Source organism: Peromyscus leucopus, chromosome 2 (assembly GCF_004664715.2).
Source record: "Peromyscus leucopus breed LL Stock chromosome 2, UCI_PerLeu_2.1, whole genome shotgun sequence".
Taxonomy (NCBI): domain Eukaryota; kingdom Metazoa; phylum Chordata; class Mammalia; order Rodentia; family Cricetidae; genus Peromyscus; species Peromyscus leucopus.
Window position 1 is genome coordinate 22,735,391 of NC_051064.1, and position 9,082 is coordinate 22,744,472.

Here is a 9,082-nt window from a genome sequence, read left to right on the forward strand (position 1 = left end):
AAATCCCAGGAGTGGGAGTAGCTCTCCACAACAGAAGTGGCTCTCTCAGCTTTGGAGACTGTGAAGCCAACCTCAGGATAGGGAGGCAGAAGACTGCCTGGGATGACTCATTTCCCGAACACAGAACAATCCCTTCTTACACACAAAGGTACTCCCTAGGTTTGTGGAGTCCCCTTTGTGAGTAATGTAATCCCAGTCCCATAGGCTCTGCCTCTGTGATCTACTCTAGTCCCAGCACATGGGCTCTGTCTCCAGGGTCTAACTTCCCCTCCAAGGCTCTTCCTAATACCAACACTGTAAGAACTAGGGGGCGGAGGAGAGGACATAAACAGTTAGACCATTCAAGTATGCATAGAAGAAATCTTGTATGAGGAAAGTGGATGCTGATATGAGCCTCCCAAGGCTAAGCCGTCATCTACTTGGAAATATTTTTAATGGGAATATAACCAGAGACAAATGATTGCTTTTAACTGTAAGTTTTAGGAAAAAATTTAAATGGTATATACACATAGGTATGCTTAACTCTCTGGCTATTTAAATTTTACTTAAACATTCTAGTTAGTTGTTTTTATAACAGAGCTACAACACTATTCCTAGTACTTTTGACAGACTCTGAAATATTTATTAAGATTATATAGAGATTTCTCCAGTCAAGAAATATGCCAAAAGATAACAGCTCCTCAAAATAAATTGCTAAAATTGTAAATCCCTGACAACTTCAGATAAATTTATTTTCCATTTCTGTGCTTATTAAAGCAAACCCAGCAAGTGGTCTGTTTTCTTACTGTTCTCATCTCTGAGTTCTCATCATTCATTCTGCGATGGATTTTGTTAGGAACTTAAGGTCTTCCGTGCTTGACTACAGAAAAAGTACATGGTCAGAGACTTCAAGGAGCAGGTACTGATCTGGATCTCGAGACACTCTTTAATTTAGTCTTTTGTCTGGAAGGTCCTCAACTAAATTATTCCAAATGGTTACTCACCATATTAAGATTAAAAAAAGGAAGGTTTTGCTCCCTGTGAATACCTCCTTCAGTCTTTACACCAGCATAATATCCAAAGGGCACAGTCCATCACCTTCATGAAGTACTGTGCTTACTGCTCACTGCTGGGATGCCATTTGGATGGTGGTACTCTTATTCTCAGTAAATACATATTTCTAATCAACATAAATGGTTGTGTTTTAAGTGTTCTCAGATTTGCACCATCCTTCTGTTCACATTGAATGATTCCTATACCCGTGTGCCACAGAAAAACAGCAGTGATTTTTTCGCAGGCCTGCAAGTTCATTCTGATTTTTCAAGAGCTCACTATGTTTCTTTCATGTCATTTTTTTTCTTTAAAGAATGAATATAATTAGTGGATCACAGCAACAAAATTGCTGTAAAGCTAAAGAAAAGAAATAAGAATAACAATGTTGCTAATAATCAAAATTAGTCATTTATGGCACATTTTGGTACCTGAAATATTTACATAGGAAATAAGGTGAAAACCCTTTACTTATGAGACACATTGCAAACAAACGCTATCTCATAATAGCTGCCCAAATCCCAATTCAACTTAATTTCATTGACTTTGCTTTCTGGACTACTAAAAGAATTAAGCCCAAACTAGTGAAAAATGAAGAATATGTGCTTTCAATTAAGAAGTAATTAGACACTCAATCACCCTCACAACACACCAGGGAGCGAGGAAGGGGGAGACAAATGTGACTCACTGTGGTGTGTAAATGGGTTTGTTAATTAGTTTAGTGCTAATTGAGATTGAGAAAGTGTCACAATATCACATAGGTTTGCTTCTGAATACTTTTAAAAGCTAAGTTCAGTGTTTCCTAATTCCAGTGCAGAGAATAATGCGGAGATTATTAGGCAGTAAGATTTATCCTACAGAGTGGGTAAAGGTTTCTATACAGATGCTCATGAGTGATGGAGAGGCCTGTGCTCTTGCCTTTATTTTAGAGATAAACTGAGGCAGAGAAGTGCTGAGTGGCCTGCTTAAGGTCACAATCAGTGAAGCCACTCAAATCCTGGGATGAACTCCTGGCTCTGAGCTACTTAGCTGCATCTCTTGGATCTCTGCCTCCTCACACTTTTAGATAATTCCCTGGGGATGAGATCATCTGAGGAGGGGAGAATGTACGTGTTTTCACTTTATGGGACACATTGCTGGTTCCTCTGAGGTTCCCTAACTCACATACGCCCACCATGTGAGTATTGTATAGACTGAGGTTTTGTCATCTAGTCCACTCCCCACCTTTGGAGCATCCCCTCTCCCTCCCGACACCAGGCTGTAACAAGTTAACCTAACATTTCTTTGCTTTTTGTTTCCATGACTCCGAATATAATTGGTAAATATTTGTGGTTAAAAATTCAAGCAACACGGCACTCAATGAAGCAGTGGCACACATCTCTGCTGCCAGTGACAGCCATCAGCAGCCCTAGGTGACCCAGCATAGGTGGAGGCCTTGCAGCGTGTATCTGAGGGTAGCATGAGTCCCTTGGCATGGCCATGACAGAGTACTTCTTTTTCCCTTGCTTAAAGAAAGGTCGTGAGGAGGCTACAAGAAGATGAGATCTACGTGTTTAACATCTTCATTTGTTCTGCAGCATAAGTATGTAAGGAATATTACTTGTGTGCATTTGGTCTATATGTGCATCTGAGGATCCACACATAGAATGATCCACATGGGGTTATTCTGTGCATGCTATCTGTCTGCTCATTTGATGCTATGTCTTTTTGTCATTGAATAGCTGCATGTCATACGTTTAAGTGTGTGTTTAGTATAGGTTATTTTTCAAAATTTTGAAGATTTTTTTTATTTTATTTTATGTGTTTGAGTGTTTTATCTGCGTGTGTGTGTGTGTGTGTGTGTGTGTGTGTGTGTGTGTGTGTGTGTGTACCATGTGAATGCCTGCCATTCACCGTTGGATTCCCCTGGAACTGGAGTCAAGGTTGTTTATGAACTGCCTGATGGGTACTTGAACTGAACCCAGATCCTTTGGGAGAGCAGCAAGTGCTCTTGATCGCCAGGTAATCTCTCCATCCATGCTATTTTTAAGCATGTTCTGAAATTTATTTACACTTGGGTCATTCCCAGTGTCCTAGTGCTGAATTCTCTTAAAATACTCTTAGTAGCCAAGCAGTAGTGAAGCACGCCTTTAATCCCAGCACTCAGGAGGCAGAGCCAGGTGGATCTCTGTCAGTTCGAGGCCAGCCTGGTCTATAGAGCAAGATCCAGGACAGGCATCAAAACTACACAGAGAAACCCTGTCTCATAAAATCAAAAACAAAATGACAACAACAAAAACCCCAAAAACCTCTTAGTAATGTAATTATCAGAATTTTATTTTAAATCAGAGAAAAGATTACTGCCCTCAAGAGTTGTATCAGTTCATACGCCAGCTAGCCAGGTGCTCTTCTTCACTTTACCAGCACCCGGTTTTTAGGGAATTCTAATCATTGCCGATCTGCATAAAGATGATTTCAAGTCATTGCCGATCTGTATGAGGATGACTTATGATCATTGCCGATCTGCATAAGGATGACTTATGGTCATTGCTGATCTGTATGAGGATGACTTTTTTCCATTACATGGAGTTCCTTGGTCCTTGGCTTATCCCCAACACCCCTGTTCTGTTCCCTCTTTTTGTCTAGTGCTGCCATGAAGTGCAGTGCTTGTGACCTTAGTGTGGACAAGGCCCCTTATGAGTCTCTTCTCGTGGTTCTCACATGGTTAAAATTTCCAGATAAACTAGAGAATCATTTTATCAGAAGAATAGAAATAACAAAATACAAGAAAAAAAAGGAAGGAAAGAATACTACTAGAATGTATGATTTGTATTGTGCATCACTTAAGGGAGTTTATTTCTTTATAATATTGAGGGACAAGGGTAGATATTTGCTTGGTACAATTACTGTAATTTTTGTCATTCATATATTTTAAGACTATATTTCACATATTTTGTCCCTTCGTTGAAGTTACTCTGGGTGGCATATTTGGGCAGAGTCGACTGGGTGTGGCTGGACAGAGGGCACAGTGATGGTGAATGCAGACCCTCCCCCTGCTCCCCACCTTGGGCAAATTATCAGTAGTCATTCAGCCTCTGCTTCCTCATAAATGAAGTGGAGACAACAGGTGCTCTAAGTTCCTAGCGCTGTTTGGGAACTTGTGAGGTGATATTAAGCAGAAGATTAGCATTCATGAAGCATGGGCACTCACCATTATGATAGTTGTGATGGTTCATATTGACTATTATATTTTTCCATTTTATTTTTATATTGATTAATGTTTTATGAAAAACATAATTTGTTAGGTTGTTTTTCTAATGCTTTTCTAATGATGCTTTCATATAGTTTCTAATGACTCTCAGTTGCTTATTTTGAGTTTTTTAGCTAAACCATAGTAGTATTTGTCAATAGTAACAATTTTATGTATTTCTAATTTAAATGATTCTTACTCTGTTGCACCAATAGGTACTTCTGTGAACTTTAAATAATTAACTGTGGCATCTGCTTTCCTTATTTCTGATGCTTTAATCTCTACACCCAGAGGCCTGTGTCCTGTATCTTTCCTTGGAGTATTCAAGAACAACTGTCACTCCTGGTCTCTGCCTTTCTCTTCTTTGGTGTTTCTTTGTTTTCCTTTCTGTGATTAGTGGCCATGTAAGAAAAGCAGGTAGCTATGTGCCCTTGGTTATAATAGAAGTACATTGAATTTCAACCTCTTTCTCTTGTGTGAGATTGTTCTGAGCTGCCTGCAGGAGCTTTCAGCTAGGACAGAGACAGGTATTCACATCTAAGACCAAGTCAGGGAAACTTGTACAACCCACCCAAGGAAGTGCCATTAGTGCCCAGGAAAACAGCCAACCCACCCAAGGAAGTGCCACTTGTGCCCAGAAAATGGCCAGTTAAAAAGAGTTTTCATTCTTAGCATATCACCATTTTTTTTAAGTCAAAAAAGGTTTTTTTTAGATATATTTATTGTGTGTGTGCAAGTGTTTTGTCTACATGTATGTTTGTGTACTATGTGTGCACCTGGTACTTTCAATATCAGACAAGGAGTTTGGATTCCCTGAACTGAGGTTGGGATGGTTGTGAGCTACCATATTCTAGGTGCTGGAACCAAACCCAGGTCCTCTGCAAGAACGAGTGCTCTTAACTGCTGAGCCATCACTAAGCCCGTGTCAATGTTGTTGTTTATTCTTCACTCATATGACATCCCTACCGCAGTTTTCCCTCCCTCCTCTCCTTCCAGATCCTTCCCTCCCCACCCACCTCTTCTCTTCCTTAGATCCACTCCTCCTCTGCCTCCCTTCAGAAGAGAGCAGGCCTCCCAGCGATATCAACTCAACATGTCATAACGAGTTACAATGAGACCAGATATATCCCCTCATATCAAGACTGGATAAGACAACACAGTAGGAGGAAAAGGGTCCCAAAAGCAGGCATAAGAGTCAGAGACAGCCCCTACTCCCACTGTCAGGAGTTCACAAGGACATCAAGCTATACAACCATGATATATATATACAGAGGACCTAGCTCAGACTCCTACAGGTTCCCTGGTTGTCAGTCCAGTCTCAGTGAGCCCCTATGAGCTCTGCTTAGTTGATTCTGTGGGCCATGCTCTTGTTTTAAAAGGGATGCTTTAGTAGTCAGCTGAGTCACACTTTTTGTCCCTGACATCAGCCTCTGACCTTCAGCAGCCTCTGAGGGGCAGGATGTGTGCACACGTGCATTTGTATTGTTCACAGCTTTTCAGGAAATTCTCTAAAGGGATCTGAATTGCATTCATTCTCTGGGGTCTCTTTATAGATGACAAATTAAGGTTCAAAATAGGCATGTGAAAGATAACATCTGTTATAATTATATCGAAAGAATTGATATAACAGACTCTTTAGAATGTGGTCATTCTTGAAGGTTATTATTGTGAATAATAATCATTGCAGAACAGAAAATTCACTCCACATTTAAGCTTCCCTGTTTATGGTCAAACAAATGGGTATTTGGAAGACTTCCCAAAAAGGAGAATGCAAGCCTGATTACCTCTGTTTGTTTGTCATTTCTTTAGATTGTTTTATCAAATAGATTCATATTCTGATGACCAGATGACATGGTTATCAGAAAGAGTTTAGAAAATACACAGAATGCATCAAAAGGAATGTTTGTCACAAATAATGATCACTGATTGAGCACTGACAGTTTTGTTTTTTACCACAAATCACATTAAAATAACAGAAAAGCGAACTTCTTTAAGTGTGCAAACTCACAAGGATGAGAAAGCAAGAGGAGAGACAGAGGTGGACGTGCCTTAGAAACTGGAAGCACGTGGTGGCATGGTGATGGAGGTGGCAGATGTTTTCATGATGGGCTCTCAGAGGTCTGGGGATTTGTAACAGGTGTTTCTGGACATTGAAAGGCATTAGCTGTGTTGGTTGAATAACGTTTGAGAAGCAGTTATACAGCCCGGCAGAAGCCTGGAAGTACTTACCTTGTGGAGAGGACTCAGAAGAGTTGGTATTAGGGAACTTAGGCTGCCTCACTAGAATAGGGTGGAGGAGCCCTTTCCTAAGAATCCAGGGTTTCTGGTCTCTTCCTCCTCACCCACTCTCTTGTGCACTGTCAAAAAAGACAGTCTACTTTCCAGCTGACCCAGTACACCCAGGATGGCAGTAAAGTGAGATCCCAGAGATAGACATCAGTCAGTGCAGATGTGGCTGAGTTGGGTATGAGCTTCTAGAAGAGGCTTTTACAGAGATGCAAATGCAAAGACCGGAGCTCAGTATATAGCCTGGCAAGACTTGAACTTGCTATGTAGACCAGACTGGCCTTGAACTCAAGGAAACTTACCTGCCTCTGCCTCATAAGTGCTGGAATTAAAGGTCTGTGCCATTCTGCCCAGCCACAACATGTGCCTTAGCTTCTTGAAGCAAGTAGGACAACTGATAGGTAGTATTGAATGGAATTAATTATGAAACATCTAAAATGCTTATTCAATTCAGAGAAAGCAACACAGGAAAGAAAAAAAATCAAGTGAAACCTGTAGTTTCATTCTGAATATTATTTATTATTACTATAATATAAAATAATTGACTCATCCAAAATTACAGTATAAATATATTTGCAGAGTGGGATTGATGCAGTTTTCTTGCATGGTGTGCCTCTGTGTGTTGGGGAGGAGGGACTGACCAGAGGAGAGAATTTCAAATCTTCCCCGGCCATTGGGAGGGTCAACACCTAATACTCAAGCAAATTGGATGACGTGCTTAGGATCACGGTCTGTGATGGTCATAAAATCATTCATGGAAAGAATTGATTAGAAAGTTGCTGAATGTGAGAGGGATTACAGGTAGTCCTCATAGCAAACATTTTTACTTATTTAATTAGTTAAATGGCCTCAATATAATTTTGAAACAAATAAAAAAGAAGTAAAATAGAAACATCTGCTGCTGTCATTTTACCTTACTTTTTTGTGCATGTACATACACATGTGTGTGCAATGTGCACACATGCACATGTGCACTCTTCCATGGAGCATTTACTTGGGTCAGGGAGCATACTGAGCCTACATCATTATGGCGGGGAGCATGGCAGCAGTCAGGCAGGCGTGACACTGGAGCAATAGCTGAGATCTTAACATCTTGAGACACAAACCCAATGCAGAGAGAGCTAACTGGGAATGGCTGGGGCTATTAAGCCTCCCCACAGTGACATACCTCCACCCACCCCTAATCCTTCCCAAATAGTTCCTCCAATTGGTAACCAAGTATTCAAACAGATGAGCCTGTGGAGGTTATTCTTATTTAAATTACCACATTAGGAAACCTATGGATTGCTATACCCCCAAAGTACTGTGCCATGTATTAGTCTACATTTAACTATGGAATTAGTAAGACCTTTAAGATGATTTCAGACCAGGGAGAAGTGGTTACTATCTAGCTGTGATCATTACACATGCAATTGATATCAATTTAAAGCTTCATTTTTATTTATTAGATCTGACATGTGTTTCATTTGTAATATAGTATTAATTTGGTTGAAAATACCTGTGGCTGTGACATTGTACTCTAATTCTTTCTGACATAGAAGTAAAATTATGGTAGACCTTGTAAGAAAATTACAAAGATAGCAAACCTGTGAAGATATTTTAAAATTTCTACATTCTCTCATTTTTAATTTTTACTATCTTGAATTGGACTCTAGCAAGGCTGTATGCTGGAGAAGGGTGCCAGTAATCTAACTGCTTCATTCTCTTGCCTGAAGGAGGAAGACAGTGGTCCTATGGAGCCCTTGGATGAGGCGTGGAACTTCTTGAGTGGCAGCTTCCTTTTAACCCTCAAGCCTGCATTGTCTTCCGCTTCTCCAGCTTGGATGGATATCTGTGACCATTGTCTGCACACATGCTGTTCTGAAATATTAGAAGTGGCTGTTGACTGGAAAGGAACTCAGCGTGTGAGCACGCCACAGCTGCTGATATTCAGACTTTGCACATACTGCTTTTTGCTGATGTATAGAAAGAGTAACAGTAGTTTTCAGACCTATTGATATGACTGTGTTGTATATCAATATGAGACAAAAGAAACCCTCCACATTTCCAGAGCCAAGTTGTTCATTTTCTGTCTGTATTAGAAAATACGCTCATCCCCAGCCTAGTGTAATTCTTGATAATAAAAAGAGTTTTGATTCACAACAGCCTAGAACTCCAAAATACAACATGAAAGAGTCATAAAAATTATTGTGTGTGTGTTTTTTAAATTATCATACCAAATTTAATACCAAACTGGTTTGTTATAGAAAACAATTTTGGAATTAATGAAAAAATACTTTATATATTATTTTTTAAAGAATTGAACTAATATAATTAGAGCATATCTGAAACTATGGCTTCTACAAAGTTAAGAATAGTATAAGAAATAAATAGGAAGAAAGATGAGCACAGCAATAACTTTGTTTTTTGTAACAGAAATATAATTCAGTAGTATACTAGATTAATTTAGTATTGTACACTCTGTAAGTCTTCAGAATACTTTATTCTATAGATTGCACTTCTGTGTTGAGGTAAGATAGGGTTGACCATAGCCTTGTA

At 39.7% G+C, this 9,082-nt stretch overlaps 1 protein-coding gene across 2 annotated transcripts in view; it reads left to right on the forward strand.

Annotated features, from left to right (window-relative positions):
- The window catches only part of Ca8 (carbonic anhydrase 8), a 96,980-nt gene extending 88,249 nt beyond the window's left edge, over window positions 1-8,731 (forward strand). For both annotated transcript variants that reach the window (XM_037202427.1, XM_028878519.2), the window contains one exon: window positions 8,260-8,731. The gene's annotated coding sequence lies outside the window, so the exon portion shown is untranslated. The remainder of the gene's footprint in view (window positions 1-8,259) is intronic.
- The last annotated feature ends 351 nt before the right edge of the window (window positions 8,732-9,082 follow it).